This window comes from Equus quagga, chromosome 7 (assembly GCF_021613505.1).
Source record: "Equus quagga isolate Etosha38 chromosome 7, UCLA_HA_Equagga_1.0, whole genome shotgun sequence".
Classification (NCBI taxonomy): Eukaryota; Metazoa; Chordata; class Mammalia; order Perissodactyla; family Equidae; genus Equus; species Equus quagga.
In genome coordinates this window covers 48,045,372-48,070,163 of record NC_060273.1, presented here as the reverse complement: position 1 = coordinate 48,070,163, position 24,792 = coordinate 48,045,372, and the positions used below count along the sequence as shown (strand labels likewise).

The 24,792-nt window shown below is 36.2% G+C and overlaps 1 protein-coding gene across 3 annotated transcripts in view; it reads left to right on the top strand.

The window, feature by feature from the left end:
- The window catches only part of SIMC1 (SUMO interacting motifs containing 1), a 98,111-nt gene that overhangs the window by 24,612 nt on the left and 48,707 nt on the right, over window positions 1–24,792 (top strand). The window lies entirely within an intron of this gene.

Below are 24,792 nucleotides of genomic sequence, written 5' to 3'. Positions count from 1 at the left end.
TTGATTTTTTTTTAGTGTTAAACCAGGCATGATTCTTAGGATAAACTCATCTTGGTTATGCTGGATTTAGTGTAACATTTTGTTTAGATTTTTACATCTATGTTCATAAATGATGCTGACTTAAAATAAGGTACTTTTAGATTTTGGATCAAGTTTATGCTCATTCATAATATGAGTTGGAGGTATCCCCTCATTTTTTTATACTTTTAAATAGTTTGTATAATACTGCATCATTTTTTCCTTGAATTTTTAGCAGAACTCTCCTTTTAAAATCACTTGGGTCTGGCATTTTTTGAAGGAAAAAGTTTTAACTACTGATATCATTTCTTTATTGGTTAACAGACTATTTTGATTTTCTCTTTCTTCTTGAGTCAACTTAAAAATAGATTTTCATTATAGCAAATTTCTAACATATGAAAAAATAGAGCAAATCATGTAATGATCCCCTATGTACCTATCTCCCAGTTTCTTGAGTTTTGCTAAGCTTTATTTTTCCAGGAATTTATCTGTTTCATCCACATTCCCAAGTTTTTTGACATAAAGTCGTTTTCTCATCTTTTTTGTCTTGAAAACATCTGTAATTTTGTCCCTTTTTCATTCTTGATAGTGTTTATATGTGCCTTCTCTTTGTTTTCTTAATTTTCTTAGTAGACGCTTGCCAATATTAATAGTCTTTTAAAAGGGCAAACCTTTGCCATTGCTGCTGTTCTCTGCTGTGTTCTCTCTTTCATTCATTTCTGCCCTTATTATTGTTATTTCCTCTTTCTGGTCTCTTTGGGCCTTTTCTGTTCTTTTTCTGTTGTCTAAACATGTGTGCTTAGCACATTAATTTTCTTCCATTTTTCGTTTCTTGTTTGTTTGTTTTTTAATTTTTATTTTTTTCGGATGTACATCATATTTCAAAATCTGTATATATTACATCACGTTCACCACCCGAACACTAATTATAGTGCATCCCCTCACATGTGACCCTAATCACCACTTTTGCCCTCCTCCTCCCCCCTTCCCCAATGGTAACCACCAGTCCAATCTCCAATGCTATGTGTTGTTTTTGTTTTTGTCGTTTTTATCCTCTACTTATGAGTGAGATCATGTGGTATTTGACTTTCTCCCTCTGACTTATTTCACTCGGCATAATACCCTCAAGGTCCATCCATGTTGTCACAAATGGCCGGATTTTGTCATTTCTTATGGCTGAGTAGTAGTCCATCGTGTATAAATACCACATCTTTATCCATTCGTCCCTTGATGGGTACCTAGGTTGCTTCCAAGTCTTGGCTATTCTGTATAATGCCGCAATGAACATAGGGGTGCAAGTATCTTTATGCCTTTGTGTTTTCAAGTTCTTTGGATAAATACCCAGCAATGGAATAGCTGGATCATATGGTAGATCTATCCTTAATTTTCTGAGGATACTCCAAACTGCTTTCCATAGTGGCTGCACCAGTTTGCACTGCCACCAGCAGTGAACAAGGGTTCCCTTCTCTCCACACCCTCTCCAACATTTGTTGTTTCCTGTCTTGTTAATTACAGCCATTCTGACCAGAGTGAGATGATACCTCATTGTAGTTTTGATTTGCATTTCCCTGATAGCTAATGATGTTGAGCATCTTTTCATATGCCTGTTGGCCATCTATATATCTTCTTTGGAGAAATCTCTGTTCAGATCTTTTGCCCATTTTCTAATTGGATTGCTGGTTTTTTGTTGTTGAGCTGTATGAGTTCTTTGTATATTTTGGATATTAACTCCTTATCTGATATGTGGTTTGCAAATATCTTCTCCCAATTGGTAGGTTGTTTTTTCAATTTGTTGATGGTTTCCTTTGCTATGCAGAAACTTTTTAGTTTGATGTAGTCCCATTTGTTCATTTTTTCTTTTGTTTCCCTTGCCTGGTCAGACATGGGACTTGAAAATATGCTGCTCAGACCAATGTCATAGAGCATACTGCCTATGTTTTCTTCTAGAAGTCTCATGGTTTCGGGTCTTACATTCAAGTCTTTAATCCATTTTGAGTTGATTTTTGTGCATGGTGTAAGGGAATGGTCTACTTTCATTCTTTTGCATGTGGCTGTCCAGTTTTCCCAACACCATTTATTGAAGAGACTCTCCTTTCTCCATCGTATGCTCTTGGCTCCCTTGTCGAATATTAGCTGTCCATAAACGTGTGGGTTTACTTCTGGGCTCTCAATTTTGTTCCATTGATCCATGTGTCTGTTTTTGTGCCAGTACCATGCTGTTTTGATTACTATGGCTTTGTAGTATAATTTGAAATCGGGGAGTGTGATACCTCCAGCTTTGTTCTTTTTTCTCAGGAATCCTTTGGCTATTCGGGGTCTTTTGTTGTTCCATATAAATTTTAGGATTCTTTGTTCTATTTCTGTAAAAAATGTTGTTGGAACTTTGATAGGGATTGCGTTGAATCTATAGATTGCTTTAAGAAGTGTGGACATTTTAACAATGTTGATTCTTCCAATCCAAGAGCATGGAATATCTTTCCATTTCTTTGTGTCTTTTTTGATTTCTTTCAACAATGTTTTATAGTTTTTGGTGTACAGATCTTTCACCTCTTTCGTTAAGTTTATTCCTAGGTATTTTATTCTTTTCGTTGCAATTGTAAATGGGATTGTAGTCTTAATTTCTCTTTCTGCTACTTCATTGTTAGTGTATAGAAATGCAACCGATTTTTGTACATTGATTTTGTATCCCGCAACTTGACTGTATTCCTTTATTATTTCTAAAAGTTTTTTAGTGGACTCTTTAGGGTTTTCTAGATATAAAATCATGTCATCTGCAAAGAATGACAGTTTCACTTCTTTTCCAATGTGGATCCCTTTTATTTCTTTTTCTTGCCTGATTGCTCTGGCTAGGACTTCCAATACTATGTTAAATAAGAGTGGTGACAGTGGGCATCCTTGTCTGGGTTCCTGTTCTTAGAGGGATAGCTTTAAGTTTTCTCCATTGAGAACGATATTTGCTGTGGGTTTGTCATATACGGCCTTTATTATGTTGAGGTATTTTCCTTCTATACCCATTTTATTTAGAGTTTTTATCACAAATGCATGCTGTATCTTGTCAAATGCTTTCTCTGCATCTATTGAGATGATCATGTGATTTTTTACTCTTCATTTTGTTAATGTGGTGTATCACGTTGATAGATTTGCAGATGTTGAAACATCCCTGCCTCCCCGGAATGAAACCCACTTGATCATGATGTATGATCTTTTTAATGTATTGTTGTATTCGATTTGCTAGTATTTTGTTGAGGATTTTTGCATCGATGTTCATCAGTGATATTGGCCTGTAATTTTCTTTTTTTGTGTTGTCCTTGTCTGGTTTTGGTATCAGGATAACGTTTGCTTTGTAGAAGGAGTTAGGAAGCCTCCCCTCCTCTTCAGTTTTTTGGAAGAGTTTGAGAAGGACAGGTATTAAGCCTTCTTTGAATGTTTGGTAGAATTCACCAGGGAAGCCATCTGGTCCTGGACTTTTATTTTTTGGGAGGTTTTTAATTGCTGTTTTGATCTCCTTACTGGTGATTGGTCTATTCAAATTTTCTACATCTTCTTGGTCCAGTTTTGGAAGGTTGTATGTTTCTAAGAATTTATCCGTTTATTCTAGATTATCCAATTTGTTGGCGTATAGCTTTTCATAGTATTCTCTTATCATCTTTTGTATTTCTGAGGTGTCCGTTGTAATCTCTCCTCTTTCATTTCTGATTTTATTTATTTGAGCCTTCTCTCTTTTTTTCTTGGTGAGTCTAGCTAAGGGTTTGTCAATTTCATTTCTTTTCAAAGAACCAGCTCTTGGTTTCATTAATTTTTTCTATTGTTTTTTAAGTCTCTATTTCATTTATTTCTGCTCTGATTTTTATTATTTCCTTCCTTCTGCTGATTTTGGGCTTTGTTTGTTGTTCTTTTTCCAGTACCTTTAGGTGCACTTTTAAATTGTCTATTTGGGATTTTTCTTCTTTGTTGAGGTAGGCCTGAATTGCTATAAAATTCCCTCATAGAACCGCTTTTGCTGTATCCCACAGATTTTGGCATGTCGTGTTTTCATTTTCATTTGTCTCTAGGAATTTTTTTATTTCTTCTTTGATTTCTTCATTGACCCAATCATTGTTCAGTAGCATTTTGTTCTATCTCCACATTTTTGTGGCTTTTCTGGTTTTCTTTCTGTAGTTGATTTCCAGTTTCATACCTTTGTGGTCAGATACGATGCATGGTATTATTTCGATCTTCTTAAATTTATTGAGACTTGTTTTGTGGCCTAATATGTGATCAATCCTGGAGAATGTTCCATGGGCATTTGAAAAGAATGTGTATTCTGTGGTTTTTGGATGGAATGTTCTGTATATATCTACTGAGTCCATCTGGTCTAAGGTGTCCTTTAAGGTGAGTGTTTCCTTATTGATCTTCTGTTTGTATGATCTATCCACTGGTGTAAGTGGAGTGTTAAAGTCCCCTACTATTATTGTGTTACTGTCTATTTCTCCTCTTATGTCTGTTAATAATTGCTTTATATATTTAGGTGCTCCTATGTTGGGTGCGTAGATATTTACAAGTGTTATATTTTCTTGTTGGATTGTTCCCTTTATCATTATGTAGTGCCTGTCTTTGTCTGTTATTACAGTTTTTGATTTAAATTCTATTTTGTCTGATATAAGTATTGCTACCCCCACTTTCTTTTCTTTGCCATTTGCATGGAATATCTTTTTCCATCCTTTCACTTTCAGTTTGTGAGTGTCTGTAGGTCTGAAGTGTGTCTCTTGTATGCAGCATATACATGGGTCTTGTTTTTTTATCCAGTTGGTCACCCTATGGCATTTGATTGGAGCATTTAGTCCATTGACATTTAAAGTAGCTATTGATAAATATGTATTTATTGCCATTTTGTCACTTTTTCTTTTTTGGGGGTGTTTTAGTAGTTCTTCTCAGTTCCTTTCTTTTTCTCTTGCTCTCTCCCCTTGTGGTTTGATGGCTGTCTTTAGTAATATGTTTGATTTCGTTTGTCTTACTTTTTTTCCTGCTTGTTATAGGTTTCTGGTTTGTGGTTACCATGAGGATCCTATTTAATATACTATGCATATAACAGTCTATATTGAGTAGATAGACTCTTTAGCTTGACCTCTTTCTAAAAGCTCTACTTTTTCACTCCCCTCCTCCCACATTGTATGTTTTTCACATCATATATAGTCTTTTGTTTAGTGTGTGTCTATCCAATACCCTCTTATCATTGAAATAGGTAATTTTAGTACATTTGTCTTTTAACCTTCATATTATCTTCACAGGTAGTTGATCTGCTGCCTTTACTATACTTTTACCTTACAAGTGATTTTATTGCCTGTTTTTTCTTGTTGTTTTGGGCTTTTTTGATAATTTTTTTTTCTTTTATCTCTATTTGTGGTCATTGCTTTCCCACTTAAATAAGTCCCTTCAGCATTTCTTGTAGAACTGGTTTCTTGGTGATAAACTCCTTTAATTTTTGCTTGTCTTGGAAGCTCTTTATCTCTCCTTCCATTCTGAGTGACAGCCTTGATGGATAGAGTATTCTTGGTTGTAGGTTTTTTCCTTTTAGCACTTCAAATATGTCGTGCCATTCTCTTCTCGCCTGTAGGGTCTCGACTGAGAAGTCCGATGACAGCCTGATGGGCTTCCCTTTATATGTCACTTGTGGCCTTTCTCTTGCTGCTTTTAGGATTCTCTCTTTGTCTTTAATTTTAGACATTTTGATTATAATGTGTCTTGGTGTGGGCCTCTTTGGGCTTCTCTTTTTTGGAGCTCTCTGTGCTTCCTGAACTTGGATGTCTGTTTCCTTCCTCAGGTGAGGAAAATTTTCCTCTGTTATTTCGACAAATAAATTTTCTGCCCCTTTATCTCTCTCTTCTCCTTCTGGGACCCCTATAATCCGAATGTTAGCACGCTTGATATTGTCCCAGAGTTCCCTTACACTGTTCTCATTCTGTCTAATTCTTTTTTCTCTTTTCTCTTCTGCTTGGGTGATTTCCTCTAATCTTTCGTCTAGCTCGCTGATCCATTCTTCTGCATCCTCTACTCTGCTATTGAGTCCCTCTAGTGAATTTCTGATTTCAAGTATTGTATTCTTCATTTCTGATTGCTTCTTTTTTATATCTTCCAGTTCTTTGCTGATGTGCTCACTGTGTTCATCCATTCTTCTCCTCATATCTGTGAGCATCCTCATTATATTTTGTTTGAATTCTTTGTCGAGGAGGCCACTAGTTTCTATTTCACTTAGTTCTTTTTCTGGGGTTTTGTAGTGTTCCCTTGCTTGGGAAGTATTCCTTTGCCTCCTCATTATGCCTCTTTCTCTGTGCTATTTTCTTTGTACTAGGTGAGTCGGCTATGTCTCTTGATCTTGGAGAAGTGGCCTTATGTATGAGATGCCTTATGAGGCCCAGCAGTGTGCTTCCCTCTCGTCACCAGACCATAAGAACCAGGAGTGACCCCTTTGTGGGCTACTTGTGTTCTTCTGCTGTGGCAGGGTTGCTCCCACTGCAGGTACCCAGGGAGTCTGATCTTTCCTTCCCTGGCCAACTGTTTGTAAATCCGGTTTGGAGGGGCCTCAGCACTGTTGGCTACAGAGTCTATTAGCACACTCTTATTGCAATTGTCCTCTTAATTGGGTTGGTACCCAGTGTAGCTGGTTGCTAGACTCAGGGGCATACAGTTGTGATAGGCCTGAGGCCAACAAGGCTGTTGTCAGTTCTCTTAGGAGTGCAGCTGAGAGGGGCTAGCCCTTGGCATGGAGGCACTCAGTTGTTTCAGGCTTTGGAAGGTGGGGCTGATCCTTTTTATGGCTATTTGTGAAGCACAAGTCTTCTGCCACTGATAAGCCTCACCTCCCACTGGACCACATACATTGTCAACACAGTCCTGGTCCGTGCACACTTCTCAACCCCCTGGAGCGTACCCCAACACCACACTGCAGAGGCCCCCACCTCTGCCCCAGTGCCCCCCAGAGTTCACCTGGTCCTCACACAAGCCCTGCCCCACAGAGGCAGACACCCTTGCCTGCCTGTAGAGGATCAAGGCACTCAGTCAATGCAGACTGAAAAGTAGCCTGAGGGCTTGCTGTTAGGTGGGGCCAGTCCCTAGGGCGGGTTGCCTGCCCTGGCTGAACTGGATTAAATCTGTGCTCTAGTGGGTGTGGCAGACCCCTGGGCTAATAGCCCAAGGGATGCACGTCAGTGGCCCCCACCGGTGGCCGTATCAGCGTGCCTGGACCAGCTCAGAACAACGGCCCCCACCAATGTCTCAGTCTCCGGAGAGGATCCTCCTCTCACCAAGATGCCCCCAGAGCCCACCAGGTGAGTCTTGTTTCACCAAAGGACAGTCAGCCTTCTCTCTGGTGATTTTAGGTTGCTACAATGAGTGAGTTTGTGCATGGGCCCTTTAAGACCCAGATCTTTCTGGCTTTCAGCCGATAGCTTTTCTGGGGTGTCCTCGCTGCAGTTAATAGCCAGCAAAGCCAGACAGTAAGACCCCCCCTCTCAGTTGGGCTGAGTCCAAAGGATGCTTATAACAGTATTTCCCCGGCTTCGGACCTCACTCCTCCAGGGAGGGCTGTGTACTTTAGGGTGGCTCCCACCTGGCCAGCTGAGAAGCTCCGCTGCTCCCAAAGGTGGCTTTTTTCCTCTCCTGCCAGAGTTACTGCCTCTTCTGCTTTCGTCAGGACTGTCCCTTGTCGTGGGGGTTCTTTTTATACAGTTTTCAGTTTTCAATTCAGGGTGATTCTTCCCAAAATTGTTATAACCTGGTTGCGTTCGTGGGAGGAGGCGAGTTCAACGTCTGCTCACAGCGCCATCTTGACGAGATCTCCATTCTTCTTTTCTAATTAAATGTCTAAGTCTCTAAATTTTCCTCTAAGTGGTGCTTTTGCTGCATATCACACATTTTAATACCTACTATTTTTGTTGTTGTTCAGTTCTAAAATTTTTCTAATTTCTATGATTTCTTCTTTGACCTATAAGTTATTTGGTCATGCTTCTTAGTTTGCAATTGTATGGAGTTTTTCCTAGTTTTTTTTTTTTTTTGTATTGATTACTAACCTAATAGTATTTTGGTCTAAGTGATATCAGTCTTTTGACATTTATTAAGATGTACTTTGACTCCTAGTATGTGGTTAATTTTTGTAAATATTTCATGTAATTGTGAATATTCTTGAGGTGAACCTTGTTAAATGTGTTCGAGTCTTCTGTATCCTTAATAGTTTTTTGGTTTGCATAATCTACCAACCAAGCAAGACATGTAAAACTTTCTCACAATGACTGTGGATATTCCTTTTTCTCCTTGTGCTTTTATCTATTGCTTTATGGAGACTATGTTAGTAGGCATTCAGTTTTTAGTTATAACTTGATGAAATAAATTTTTTATTGTGTAGTGGCCCTCTTTATCTCTAGTAGTGCTATGTTCATTGAAGTCTGTTTTGTCTGATATTAATATAGCTACATTGGCCTTTTTTGTTGGTTGGTTTTTCCCTGTTATGTCTTCTCCTGTGTTTTTATATTTATATATCAATTCCAGCTTTTATTGGGTTGGTTGATGAGAGTATGTAGTTAGTCATTCTGATCAGAAATGGAACTCTGTTTTTATTTTTTTTAAACACTAGAGTCGATTTGCTAATATTTGATACATTTGCATGCACATTCTTCAGTATGATTGGTGACTAATTAGGAGGACATTATTTATCATCCACGCTGAGACAATGGTGAGAGTGAAAGGGAGTGCTGTTAATAATTACACTAAGACAACAGGCATTTTAAACCAGGATCATCTGGGGCAAACAAGGATCACCCTATCGATTTTCCTCTTTTTTTTTTAAGCACATTTTGTCGTAAGTGTTATGCTAGGTTTGCAAAATGAAATAGGAAGCTTATGTGCCTTTTTACAATTATCTTGAATAGAATAGATAACTTAATATTATCTGTTTCTCTAAGATTTTGTGGAATTTGTTTTTAAGAAACCATCTGGACACAAGAAGTAGATAACAGTGATTGTTTCCTGGGCAAGGTGACTGAGGTCAGAGGGAAATTGCTTACCCTCAACCTTTTGTACTGTTTAATTTTTTTAAACCCTCTCCAAGTTATTATTTATTAAAAATAATAAACCAATATAAATTTAGAATATTTAGACAGTATTTTTTTGAGAGGTAGATCTTTGCTTTTAATTTTAATTTCTTCTGTGTTTATTGTGGTTATTATATTCAGCCTTCGTATCATTTCTTGAGTAAGTTTGGTAGTTTGTTATTCTCTATAATCATTTATTTCACCTAGATTTTCTTTTGAGGAAGATTAGCCCTGAGCTAACATCTGTGCCCATCTTCCTCTATTTTGTGTGGCATGCCTGCCACAGCATGGCTTGACAAGCAGTGGTATGTCCGCAGCCCAGATCCAAACCGGTGAACCCCAGGCCGCCAAAGCAGAATGTGTGAACTTAACAACTGTGCCTCTGGGCTGGCTCCTCTAAAGTTTTTTGATGTGCTCTTTCATTAAATTTTAGTCTTCATCATAGATGTGATTATATTCCCTTTTTTGTTTCTAATGTTCTTCATTTGGGCTTATCAGAGATGTGTCATTTTATGGGTCTTTTCAAAGAACCAGCTTTTGGTTTTATTGATTAATTCTACTTATTTTGATCTTCTAATTCCACTTATTTCTCCCTTCATCTTTTTAAAACTTCCTTCTCTTGCCTCCTTCCTTCCCCCGCCCCCTCCCCATCATTTCCCTTCCTCCACCCCGCCCCGCTTTTTGCTTTTGTTTGGTTGGATTTTTTTTCTAGTTTCTTTTTTTCCTTTTCCTTTTTTTGAGGAAGATTGGCCCTGAGCTAACATCTGCCACCAATCCTCCTCTTTTTGCTGAGGAAGACTGGCCCTGAGCTAACATCTCTGTCCATCTTCCTCCACTTTATTTGTGGGACGCCTGCCGCAGCATGGCTTGGTAACACACAGGTCTGCACCCTGGATCCGAACCAGCAAACCCCGGGCCGCCTAAGCAGAGCATGCACACTTAAACACTTTGCCATCGGTGGCCCTTCTGGTTTCTTGACTTGAACGTTTAGTAATTTATTTCTCATCTTTCTTAATAATTAAGACACTTACGGTTATGAATTGTTCTCTGTGAATAGCTTTGAGAACAACTATTGTTTTTTGGTTTGGTTTAGTTTTACAGTTTTAACTTAGTTTATTTATTCTTAACAGGCAACATATTCCTAGGGTTCATAATTGAAAAGGTGCAAAAATCATATACAGTGATGTTTCTCCTGTCCATCTCTGCCCTGGAGTCACCCAGCTTCTCTCTCTGGCAGTTTTCAGTTTCTTGGGTCCTTATTAAGATATTCTGTGCATATACAAGCAAATACTTGCATAGTTTATTCCTTTTTCTTTCTATTACAAATAATAGCATACTTAACACAATTCTACATCTTGTTTTTTCTTTGATATATCTTGGACATGGCTTCATATCTTTCTTACAGAGTTCCTCATTTTTAATTACCTGCACAGTATTTCATTGTACTGAATATCATAATTTAACCAGTCCCTTATTGCTCATCCTATAGGTTTTGAAAAGTAGTGAATTCATTCATTTCTAATTAGTTTATGATTTAGTTTTGAGTTCTTCTTTGACCTTGGAGTTATTTAGAAAATTGTTGTTTAATTTCCAAGTCATTAATTTTCTTTTATTTAGTTTTTATTGCTGCTTTCTAGTTTTACTACATTGTTGTCTGAAAATGTGGCCTGTAAGATTTTTCTTTTTTGCATTTCATTAAAATTTTATTTGTTATATAATACATAATCAAATTTTTAAAATCTTCTATGTATCCAGCTCTATGGTTATTAAATCTAGTTTGTAATGATAATTCAAATCCTCTATATTATTTATATATCTGTTCATTCTGAGAGATGCAGTAAAGTTTCCCATTCTGTGTTTTTCAAATTCTTGTATTTTTAACAGTCTTTATGTCTTCTGCTCCTATATAGTTATGATTGTGATATCTTTGAAATTTGTACCCTTTATTATAAAATAGCTCTTTTTCTCTTACTAACTTCTTTGATTATTAATATTCCCACCCTGCTTTCTTTTTATTTGTATTTGCCCTTGCATTTATTTTTCATCCCTTTGTGTCTTTTTGTTTTAATTGTGTGTCTTTGTTTTTTTGTAATGCTTAGCATTATACAAACAGATTTAATCTTTCTTTAATTTTTTAAAAATAATTAATAAACTTTTTTTGTCATATATGACTTTGGAATTTGGTGAAGTGCTTTAAGCAGGCATATCTTGGCACAGTTTGATTAGACCATTAACTCCTATGCCCCAAGAATGATGGAAATTTTATAGTTAAAACATTAGACATTTTATTACAGCCATTAAACCAATCATGAGATACCATGAAATATTAACATATGAGCATTTAAATTTAAATAATTTAAAATATACAGAAAAGTTGCAGGAAGAGTACAGTGAACTCTTATATACTCTTCACCGCAGATTTGCCATATTTTCTTTATCATATTCCCCCAGCTCTCTCTCCGTGTGTGTGTGTGTGTGTGTGTGTGTGTTTTTCTTAACCATTTGAGAGTAACTGGTAGACGTCATGCCCCTTTACCTCTAAAGACTGCACTGTGTATTTCTTCAGAACAAAACACTTATATGATACAAATATAAAAATCAGGAAATTTAACACTGATACAATACTATTATCTAATCTACAGACCTTCTCAAATTTTGCCAATTATGCCAATATTGTCTCTTATAGCAATTTTTTCCCCGATCCAGGGTCCAATCTAGCAATATATGTTACATTTAGTTTTCCTGTCTCTTTACCCTCTTTTAATGTGAAACAGTTCCTCAGTCTTTGTCTTTCATGACTTTGACATTTTTGAACAGTTTAGGCTATTTCTTTTGTAGAATATCCCTTTATTTGGGTGTGTTTGATGTTACCTCATACTTGGATTCAGGATATGCATTTTTGGCAGGAATAGTACATTAATGAAGTAATATTCTCAGTGCATCTCATTAAGAGGAATATTAGCTCAATTTGTTTTGTTATTGGTGATGCTAATAATATTGGTCACTTCGTTAAGGTAGAATCACCCAGGTTTCTCTACTGTAAAGATACTATTTTTCTCTTGATTAATAAGAAAATTATAGGGAGATACTTTGAGATTATTAAGTGTTCTAGTCTTCATCAAATTGCTACACTTTAGTTTTAGTATCTGTTGATGATTCCCGCTTAAATCAGTTATTACTATCATGGTTGAGAAATAATGATTATATTTCCTAATTGTATTATATTTCCTAATTATATTAATTAATTAGCATTCTACTGTGAAGAAGAATTTTTCCATCTCTTTCCCACTTGCCTGTCTGTCTATCATTAGTATGGATTCATGGATTCCTATTTATTCAGTGAGTTAAATAATTTCTACTACTATTTATTTGTTTTTATCGAGATAATTACAGATTCATATGCGATTGTAAGAAGTGATACAGAGCGATCCCTTTTAAACATTGCCTAGTTTTCACCAATGGTATAATTTTCAAATTGTAGTGTAATATCACATCCTGGATATTGACATGGATACAATCTGCTTACATTATTCAGATTTCCCAGTTTTACTTGTACTCATTTGAGTGTGTGTATTAAGTTCTGTAGTTTTATCACTGTGTAGGTTTGTGTGTCTACTACCACAATGAAGATATTGAACAGATCCAATACTACAAAGATCCCTCATATTGCCCTTGTATGACCACACCCATCTTTCTCCCACCACCACCTTCACCCCACCTGCTTCCCTAACCCTGACAACCATTAATCTGGCCTTCATTTAAAATTTTCCTTTCAAAATATTACTTAAGTGGAATAATGTAGTATGTAACCTTTAGGGATTGGCTTTTTCACTCGGCATAATTCCTGGGAGATTCATCCAAGTTGTTGTGTATGTCAATAGTTCATTCGTTTTTGATGAATAGTGTACCATTGTATGTATGTACCACAGTCTGTTTAAACCATTCACCTGTTGAAGACATCTGGCCTAATTCCAGTTTTTGGCTATTACAAATAAAGCTGCTGTGAACATTCATGTACATGTTTTTGTGTGAGTAATTTTTCATTTTTCTAGTATAAATGCCCAGGAGTGTCATTGCTAGATCCTATGGTAGTTGTATATTTGGTTTTTTAGGAAACTACCAAACTTTTCTAGAGTGGCTGTACCATTTTTTAGTCCCATTGGCAATGTATGAGTGATCTAGTTTCTCTGCATCCTCACCAGCGTTTGGTATTGTCACTATTTTTATTTTAGTCGTTCTGATATGTGTAATGATATCTCTTTGTGGTTTTAGTATGCGTTTCCCTAATGGCTAATGATATTAAACATCTTCCCATGTGCTTATTTGCCATTTGCGTATCTTCTTCAGTGAAATGTCTGTTCATATCTTTTGCCCATTTTCTAATTGAACTGTTGGTTTTTTACTGTTGAGTTATGAGAGTTCTCTAGTTACTAGTCCTTTGTTGAATAAGTGGTTTGCAAATATTTTCTCCCAGTCTATAGCATGTCTTTTCATCCTCTTCACATAGGCAAACAAAGCAAAAGTTTTTAATTTTGATTAGGTGTTATCTACTCATTTTTTCTACTCATTTTTATAGATAGCGCTTTTGGTGTTGTCTAAAAACCCTTTGCCTGGCCTAGATTGTCACCTATTTTTTTAAAGTTTTATGGTTTTATATTTAAGTCTATGGTCTGTTTTGAGTTAATTTTGGTATAGGTGTGAGATTTAGGTTGAGTTCCTGTTTTTTACCTATGGATGTCCAGTTGCTCTAGCATCATCTGTTGAATTAATATTTATTTTGATGCTCACTTGACCCAATTTTGGCCATCAGGAGCCACTTTATGCTGGCTTCTGTTCAAAGGTAATTTTGAATAGGCACTATGTTTGTCTTATTGGCTTTCTTTGGAACCAAATCCCCAAGTAAGATGCACCTATACTTACTGTCTTACTGTCTTAATATTGGGGATGAGTTAAGCTTAAGTTGTGTGAGATTTCTCTAACTGTGGTGATGAAAGGAGGGTCTCCTGCTCTCTAGAATTCTTTGGACTCTGGTATTCTAATCCAAGTTTTAAATTTCCCAGAGTTCCAAAGGTTGGTCCCGTTTATTTAGAAACTAAAAAGTATCTTATGATGAGAGAGGAGAGTCACCTTTTCCTTATTCTTAGTACATCATTAGCCTAAGAACTGGATTAAAACTTTCAAAAGACAATTGGCGCTCCACTCAACAACAGCAGAATGTTTGTTCTGTCACACATGGAACATCAACCAAGATAGACCATATCTTGAGTCATAAAACAAACCTTGTAAAATTTTTAAAAGTTGAAATAATAAATTTATGCCCTCTGACCATAATGGCATCAAACTAGAAATCAATAACAGAAAGGTAACAGGAAAATATCCAATACTTGGAAATTAACTCATGCCTAAATAATGTATAAGTCAAAGAAGAAATCTTAAGGGAAATTTAGGAATAAATTGTACTGATTTAAAATGAAAATACAGCATATTAAAATCTTTGGGACACAGTTAAAGCAGTGCTTAGAAGGAAATTTATTGCACTTAATGCTTATAATAAAAACGAAAACAAGAAATGTCTCAAATCGATAATGTAAGTTCACACCTCAAGAAACTAAACAAAGAAGTACAAACAAAATAAACCCAAGTAGGAAGAAGGAAGTAAATAAAAAAGATTAGAGTAAAAATCAATGACATTGATAACAGAAAAAACAATAGAGAAAATCAAACTAAAAGATTTCTTTTGAAAACATCAATAAAATTGATAAACGTCTAGCAAGATTGGTTTTTAAAAAAACGAGAGAAGAAACAAACTACCAGTATCATGAATGAAAGAGGGAATATCACTACAGACCCCACAGACATTAAAAGGATGGTAAGAGACTACTACAAACAACTCAAGGCATATACACTTAAAACTCTAGTTAAAATGAACCTGTTCTCCTCCAAACCTACAAACTAACACACGCATAGCAATATATAGAAAGAATAATACACCCCAACCAAGTGGGGTTTATTCCAGGAATTCTAGGCTGGCTCAGTATTTGAAAACCAATTAATGTAATCTATCATATTAACAGTCTTAAGAAGAAAAGCCACATGATCATAACAATTGACGCAGAAAACACATTTGACAGAATTCAACACCTATTCATGACAAAAACATGCAGCACACTAGGAATAGAAGGGAATTTCCCCACCTGATAAAGAGTATCTCCAAAAAAAAAAAAAAAACTAGAGCTAACATCATACTTAGTGGTGAAATACTGAATGCTTTCTGGAACAAGGCAAGGATGTCTGCTCTTTACCCCTCCTATTCAACATGGTACTGGAAGTCTTAGCTGGTGCAGTAAGGCAACAAAAGGAAATAAAAGGCATACAGACTGTAATGGAAGAAATAAACGTGTACCTATTTCCAGATAACGTAATTGTAATTGAAATCCCAAGGAGTCTACCAAAAAGAAAATACCTCCTAGAACAAATAAATGAGATTTTAATTTAGGAACGTCACTGGATACAAGGGCAACACAAATCATTCTTACTTCTATATGCTAGCAGTAAACAATGAGAAACCTAAATTGAAAACACAATACCATTTACAATCCCATCCACGAAAAGGAAATAGATATAAATCTAACAAAATATATGTAGGATCGGTATGCTGAAAACTACAAAATGCTTCTGAAAGAAAGAATACCTAAATAAATGGAGAGACATACCATATTTGTGGATTGGAAGACTCAGCATACTAAAGATGTCATTTCTCCCCCAAATTGATGGATATGTTTAACTTAATGCCTATCAAAATCCCAACATGGATCTTTATAAACATAGATAAGCTGCTTCTAAAATTAATGTGAAAAGGCAAAGGAAGTAGATTAGCCACAACAGTTTTGAAAAAGAAGAATATACTTGGAAGAATCAAACTATCTGATTTAAGATTTACTAGTTAGCTACAGTAATAGCGACTGTGTGGTTTGGGTTAAGGGATTGACACATCAATCACTGGAATAGAATACAGAGTCTTGAAATAGACTGGAATACAGAGTCCTGAAATAGACCCACAGGAGTGGTACAATAAACTGATTTTTTTTACAAATATGCAAAAGCAATTCAATGGAGGAAAGATAGTATTTTCAACAAATGATGCTGGAACAATTGGACATTAAAAGGCAAAAAAAAAGTCTTGACATAAAGTTCACACCTTTTACCAAAATTAACTCAAAATGGATTATAGATCTAAAATGTAAAACTGTAAAGCTTATAGAAGAAAACATATGTGAAAGTCATCATGACCTGAGGTTAGACAAAGAGTTCTTAAATATGACACCAAAGGCACAATCCAAAAAAGAAAAGTAAATAAATTAGGCTTCATCAGAATAAAAAATTTTGTTCTGTGGAAGACCTTGTTAAAATAAGAAGGCAAACTATACACTGGGAGGAAAGATTTGCAAATATCATATATGAAAAATACTTGTATCCAGGTATATAAAGAACACTTTGACCTTTATAGTAAGAAAACAAACATTCCAATTAGAATATGGACAAAAGATTTGAACAGACACTTCACCAAAGAGAATATGTGGACAGCAAATAAGCTCATGAAAAGATGTTCAACATCATTTTAGCCCTTAGGGAAATGCAGTTAAAACTACAATGAGGGGGCCGGCCCTGTGGTTGAGTGGTTAAGTTCATGCACTCCACTGTGGCGGCCCAGGGTTTCACCATTTTGGATCCTGGGCAAAGACATGGCACTGCTCATCAGGCATGCTGAGGCAGCATCCCACATGCCACAGCTAGAAGGACCCACAGCTAAAATATACAAGTATGTACTGGGGGGATTTGGGAAGAAAAAGCAGGGAAAAAAAGAAGAAGATTGGCAACAGTTGTTAGCTCAGGAGCCAATCTTTTTAAAAAAAAAAAAAACTACAATGAGATATCACTACACATCTATCAGAGTGGCTAAAATAAGAATAGTGAAAATGCCAAAAGCTGGCAATGATACAGAGAAACTGGAACACATACCTCGCTGGAAGTAATGTAAAGTTGTAGAGCCACTCCAGAAAACATTTGGCAGTTTCTTATAAGGTTAAACATTAAGTTACCATATGGCCTAGCAATTGCATTTTTAGGCATATACTCAAGAGACTGCAAACATGTTCATACAAAACTGTGCACAAATATTCATAGTATTATTCAGCCAACTAGTGGAAACAACCCAAATGTCTGTCAGTTGATGAATGAATAAAGAATAGTGGTATTTGCATACAACAGAGCCATAAAAAGGAATGAAGTACTAATACATGCTACAACATGGATGAATCTTGAAAACATTATGCTAAGTTAAAGAAGCCAGATGTAAAAGGCCACAGATTTTATGGTTCTAGTTATATGAAATGTCCAGAATAGGCAAATCTTTAGAGACAGAGACAGGACATACAAGTCAGATAGACGGAGATTAAAATAATAGCTATATTACTGATAATGCCTAATTAGAGTAAGATTCATGGATCTAGAGCCCCATTTGGGCTACCTAAATCTATAAATTAAACTTATTACCTCCTCGCCCCCACTCCTACCTAACCGCTCTAACAAACTGCAAGGTAACCTTACCAAAGGAAAAAAGCAGATAGTATCTTTAGGATAGGGAGCTTGAAACAGAGAAAGGGGGCTCCTGGTTTAGTCTTTGGTTCTAGTTTCAGCAAATGATGAAGCCATTCTTTCTTCCTTGTGGAAAAGAGTGATAGGTGTAGCGAAGCCTGAAATATCTTTATTATTTTCAATCTTGTTGAATGGTAGTTCCATATGTGAGGTGTGGAATATCAGCTTTCCCCCTCAAAATTATTTCCTTTCAATTTGGCTGATATTTCTTGAGCATTTTTTTACCATTTGTCATATACTGTGCCAGTCTATGGTACTATGGCACTACACTACGCCCTAGTGGGAAAGGTAAGTGACTGATGTTAGGATATTGTAAAGATGCCTGGACCAGGAACTTCTACCTTCAGTAGGATGACTGACTTTAAAGGACTCTCTGCTAAAAAAAGCAACTAGATCCTGAATGAAATTAATTTTTCCTGCTTTCTGGCCTAGCAGGAATTAACAGAAATCTCCAAGGAGAAAAATAAACCAAAAAACCATGAGCTAAACCTGGAGTGGTGAACAGCAAATCCCATTGTCTGTACCCTAATCAGGAGATAAGCTTTGGGCCAGCAGCTTGCAGATATAGATGAATCTGAGACTTCCAATTTAAACCAGTCCAGAAACCCAGAAGAAAAATATTCTGCTTTGTGAACTTTAGTTTTTTAAGCTATAAAATATGAATAATATTCACTTCACAGGGTTGTTCTGAGGTATCCAGTTCTGAAAATAGGGTTAATGAGGAGGGCAGTGTCTTGATGGGCTTATTGCTGGGTTTCATTTTGTAGATACAAACTGTTAGGGAGCCTTAGCCATCTGTATTTCTCTTCCCTCTGGCTATATAATTATTAAAATTAGAAAGATAATTTGCTGTCTGTGAAAGCTTAATTGGAATAATATGTGATGGAAATGTAAATTACTTAATTAGGAGTTAGGAGGACAATGAGATGAGAGGATATATCAACAAATGTTATTAGATTAAATTTATTCATCATTTGTTGAGTCCATGATACTACATAGGTACTAAAGCTACAGGATATAAAAATAAGTTATTCGGGCCAGCCCAGTGGTGCAGCGGTTAAGTTTGTATGTTCCACTTCGGCAGCCCGTGGCTCGCTGGTTTGGATCCTGGGTGCAGACCTATGTACTGCTTATTGAGTTATGCTGTGGCAGGCGTCCCACATATAAAGTGGAGGAAGATGGGCACAGATGTTAGCTCAGGGCCAGTCTTCCTCAGCAAAAAGAGGGGGAGTGGTGGCAGATGTTAGCTCAGGGCTAATCTTCCTCAAAAAAAAAAAGTTATTGTCTAATGGGGGAGAGAATAATCAAGTGCTCTGTGATATGCAGTAAAGTGACAGTATGTACAAAGTGCTATGGAATCATCAAAGAGGAGAGCAATGAACTCTCTCCAAGGTTTGGAGAGCAACACTGTTGAATTGTTCCAGTCTATGAAACTCCCTTACCTGCTCAAATACTTCCTGAGGGCCCAGTGAAAAATCAGGCAGATACTATAGAGGAATCTGCTCTCGAAAGATAGCTGCATGGGACAGTATCTGTGAGTTTTCTGTTCTTTTAACTGACTGCATTCCCCAATCATTTGCCACTTGCGTGGCAGAAAGCTTAAATGTTATGGTTTTGAAATGTCAAGGGACAGAGGTCAGGGATGGCAGAGCAGCAAGAAGTTAGAGAGGAATCCCCAGAAGCAAGAAAATCACAGGAAGGGTGAACCCCAAAATTAAAGTATAATCTCTGCCCAAGTCCTTGGCTGACAGCCAAATTAGGCAGGCAGAGGCGAGAACCACCCCCACCACTACCAAGGAGCCAGGTTAAAACCACAGCAGCTGGAAATCATAAGAACAAAGATATCAGCACCTCCTTTGTGCAAGGTAGGCAAAGCTTGCAGTTTGAGTTCAGGAAGATTAACTGTCTACTAGAACAACAACAACTACAAAAAGACAATTTTTAGAAGAACACAAATCATTACAGTTATTACCTACAATGCTCAGTTTTCAACCAAAAATTACTAAACCTGCAAAGAAACCAAGTGTGACCCATATTCAAAGGGAAAAAATGGTCAATCAATAGAAGCTTGACTCTGAGTGAGCCTGTGTTGGATTTAACAAAAACTTAAAAGTGATTATTATAAATACATTCAACCAATTAAAGAAAATATAGCATCAATTAGTGAATAGATAGAAAATCTCAACAGAGAAAACAAACTATAAAAAACAGAAGTTCGGGGGTTAAAAAATATAGTCATTGAAATTAAAAAAAAAAAACTTGATGGGCTCAACAGCATATTAGAAAAGAGAGCAGGCTGGGAAAAAAACAGTGAAGTTCAAGATAGAACAATAGAAGCCACTCAATTTTAAGAGTGGGGAAAAAGATGGAATAAAATTGAATAGTACCTCAGAGATCTGTAGGAAAATATCAAGCAATTCAAAATATGTGTAATTAGAGTCTTAGAAGGTGTGGTGGGAATAAGTTGTAGTAAAATTTTTGAAGAAATAATGACTGAAATTTTCTCACATTTGGTGAAAAAAATAATAACTTAGAGATCCTAGAAGCACAACAGACTCAAGGCAAGATAAACACAAAGAAAACCATTCCTTGAGTGTCCAGAGAAAAATGATATGTAACGTAGAGGAACCAATAGTGCAATTAACAGCTGACTTCTTATCAGAAACTGTGGAGGCCAAAAGACTTTGAACTGACATGTTCAATTGATGGAAGAAAGAAACCTTTAGCCAAGAATTCTATATCTGGCCAAATTATCCTTCAAAAATAAAGGCAAGATAAAGACATTTTCAGATAAACAGAGACTGAGAAAATTTATCACTAGCAGACCTGCACTATAAGAAATTTTAGCTGAAGGGAGATGATACCAAGTAGAAACTTGGATCTACACAAAGAAATGAAGAGAACTAGAATTTGTAAATACATATGTGAAAAGAAAATAATTTTTCTTTTATTACTTTCCTTAAAAGACAAGTAACTGTTGAAAGTAAAAATAATTATACTATATTAGTGAGTTCATAATGTATATGGATGTAATATATATGACAACAAAAATAAAGGATGGAGCACAGAGTAAATGGAATATTTTGTAAGGTTGCTACATTTTTATCTTAAGTATTTTAATATTTTTTTTCTAAGTACACGAATAAATTGAATTTGGATACTGTAAACCTACAAACAACTACTAAAAATATAATGAAAAGAAATACAGCTAGAAAACCAACAGAGGAATAAAAATGAATACCAAAATATAAATGTGATTAACTCAAAAGGAGGTGGGATGGGAGGAACAGAGAAATAATGAACAGATAGGGCAAATAGGAAACAAATGGCATGATTGTAGATTTAAAAGCAAATATGTCAACAATTAAGTGTAAATGGACCAAAAACTCTAATCAAAAGGCAGAGAGAGACTGGACAAAAAAGCAGTAGCCAACTATGTGCTGTCTATGTGAGATGCACTTTAACACAAAGATACATGGAGAATAAAAGGATAAAAATATACCTTGCAAACAATATGCATAAGAAATTTGGAGTGGCTCTATTAATACCAGAAAAAAATAGACATCAATATAAGGAGGATTGCTGGAAACTAAGAGGGATGCTTCTTAATGATAAAGGGTTAATACATTAAGAAGATATAACAATTTATAAGTGTATGTGCACCTAATAAACAGAGTTTGAAAATATATGAAGCAAAAACTAAGCTAAAGGGAGAAATAGTCAAAGCCACAGTCATAACTGGACACTTGAATACACTTCTCTCAGTAATTGATAGCACAACTGGATCCCCCCAAAAGTAAAGTAATCAAAGATCTGAAAGCCAGTATCAACAGCCGTGACTTAAAGGCGTTTGTAGAACTATATCCAACAACTGCAGAAGGCCCATCTTTTTTCAAGCGCACAAGGAACACTGAGCAAGAGGGCCATGTATTAGGACATAAAACAAGTCTTAATGTATTGCAATCTTACAGGGTTTGTTTTCTGATCATAATGAAAGTAAATTTCAACTACAAGATAATTAAATGACTATATACACTAAAAACTGTCAGATTAAGCTACAGCAATACTTAGAGGGAAATTTTAGCTTTAAATGATAATATTAGAAAAGAAAAATTTTGAAAATCAATTAAGTAAGCTTCTACATTAAGCTAGAAAAAGAGGGACAAATTAAATCCACAGTTAAGTAGAAGGAAGGAAACAATAACAGCAAATAAATAAATAGCACATGAAAAGCCTGGTTCTTTGGAAAAAATAAATAAAATTGATAAACTTCTAGCTAGACTGATCAGGGACAAAAATGCAGAGGATACAAGTTAATATTTGGAATAAAAAAAGGGAATTGGGAATAAATCTATATAGAATTAAAAAGATAATAAGGGACTATTATGAACAATTTTATACTAATAAATTTGACAGTTTAGATGAAATGGAAAAATTCCACAAGTCACAAAACTAACACAAGAAGAAATGGAAAATGTTAATAGCCCTATGTCTACTAAAAAAATTGAATTTGTGATTAAAAACTTTCCTACAGGGGCCGGCTCCATGGCTGAGTGGTTAAGTTCGCACGCTCTGCTGTGGCGGCCCAGGGCTTGGATCCTGGGTGCAGACATGGCACCGCTCGTCAGGCCACGTTGAGGCAGCGTCCCATATCCCACAACTAGAAGGACCTGCAACTAAAATATACAACTGTGTATGGGGGGTGGTTTGGGGAAATAAAGCAGAAAAAAAAAAAAGATTGGCAACAGTTGTTAGCCCAGGTGCCAATCTTTAAAAAAAAAAAACTTTCCTACAAAGCACACTTCAGGCCCAGATAGCTTCACTAGTGATTTCTATCAAGCATTGAAGGAAGAGATAGTACCAATCCAACACAACCTAAATAGAGACGGTGGGAATCTTTCCCAAGTCATTGTGTGAGGCCAGTTTTATTCTGATAGCAAAACCAGTAAAAGAAATTAAAGAATAGAAAACTACAAGCTAATGTCCCTCATGTATATGCAAAAACTCTTAACAAAGTCTTGATATATTAAACCCAATAATAAAGGAAAAGGATAATACATCGTAACCAAGTGGAGTTTTCCCCAGGATTAATTTAACATTAGAAAAACAATGAATGTAATTTTTGATATTAATAGGACAAAGGAAAAAATCATAAGATATCTCAACAGCTGCAGAAAAACCATTTGACAAGATTTAACAACCATTCCCAATTAAAACTCAGAGCACTAGAAAAAGAAGGGGACTTCCTCAACCTGATATGGGGCATCTTTGAAAACCCCACAGCTAGCATTATTCTTAATGATGAAAGTCTGAAATGTCTGCTTTCAGCACTTCTTTTGAGAATTATACTGAATGCCTTAGCCATTACAATAGGCAAGAAAAAGAAATAAAAGGCATACAGATTGGAAAGGAAGAAGTAAAACTTCTTTATTTGCAGAGGACATGATTTTTTTATATGGAAAACCCTAAGGAATCTACCAAAAAAGGTACTTGAACTAGTAAGTGAATTTAGCAAGGTCGGATGATACAGGGATAATACATAGAAATCAATAGTATTTCTATATACTAGCAATGAATAATTGACAACAAAATGACAAAAAACTATTTCCATTTTCAGTATCATTAAAAAACTTTGAATTCTTTGGGATAAAGAAAGAGGTCTGTATAGATGCAGTGAGGATATGAGGGAGGAAATGATTAATCTGGAATGAGAAGTGATCTGGAAGGATTTCACACACAGTGATATCTGTGCTGAATCTTGAAAGACAAGAAACTTCCAAATAATCAAAGGGATAATAATCATTCCAGGCAAAAGAAAGAACATAAGCAAACGTAAACAAAGATAAAGATACCTGAGAAAGTGTGGCACATTTAGGGATCTGTAGTAGTTCTGTATGATTTGATTATGTGAGGAGTGAGAGTAGTCAGGGAAAGTTAAATGCAGGCCTTATTGCAAAGGACCTTATGAGTCTTACTAAGGCATTTGTCCTTTATCCTGTAGCTGATATGGTGGGTATTCAGTGGGAGAGACATGGTAATCTTGCATTTTAGCAGTTGGCAACGGAAGAGGAGTTAAGTTCAGGTCCTCTCTGGCTTTGCAACTATTTATATTGAGTTCAGCTAACAGTAGAGAACCACTGAAGGCAGTGATACTATATGGCTGCTTCTTAGGGATGAGGCATTAGCTTTCACCAAGCAATCCCTATTCTAGGATGAGGTGCATGCCAACTTCTCACCTGACCCACCCAGAATCCTTTGCCCTGCTTTGGTGTCATTGACAATGGTGACTATCATGTCTATTAAGAGAAATAGCATGGTAGCTGTGGTAGCAGCAATGGCATTGCTAGCCCAGGAATTGGTACCTAACATACCAGTGGCAGTGGTACCCAACCAGGTGAGGAGACATCTGGAAGGTTGAGCAATATCATTCCATGCTCACGGCACAGAGGTTGGTTATAGTGCCTCTGGCTGGCATGATCACACTTTATGAACTGCCTAATCATTTTGCACTCTGAGTATCAGGGTGAAGATAGGAGGTTTTCCAGTAATTATTAGCGTTAGGGCTCAGATTTACACTGTTGGTTTTATAACCCTTATTGTATTGTCCTCCATATCTGACTATAGGTTGATTATATATTGAATGAAGTTATATATTCCTAAGGTCGTAACAGGGAAAGAAGGAAACAGACCTGGGTTTGAATGTCTGTCTCTGCTACTTAGCTGTATAATCCTTAGGTAAATAACCTAATCTCTCTGAACTCCACTTTTCCCATCTGTGTAATGGAGATGACAATGCCTACCTGATAGAGTCAGTGTGAAAATTAAAGACGTAAAAGCACTCAACATGTTCTTAAAATGTGGTAGATTCTCTTATATTAGCTTCCCTTCCTCTTTAGCTTCTGTTGCAGGTTATCCTGTGTATTTGCTTTTCCGAACAAAGGTTGCGTTTTACTTTGTGACTGAAAGTTGAAATCTTCCCTACTACTCCTCTGACCACCTTTGGGTCAGAAAACATTTCCCACTATGCCCTTAGTTATGTGCATGTGGCGTTTGAATG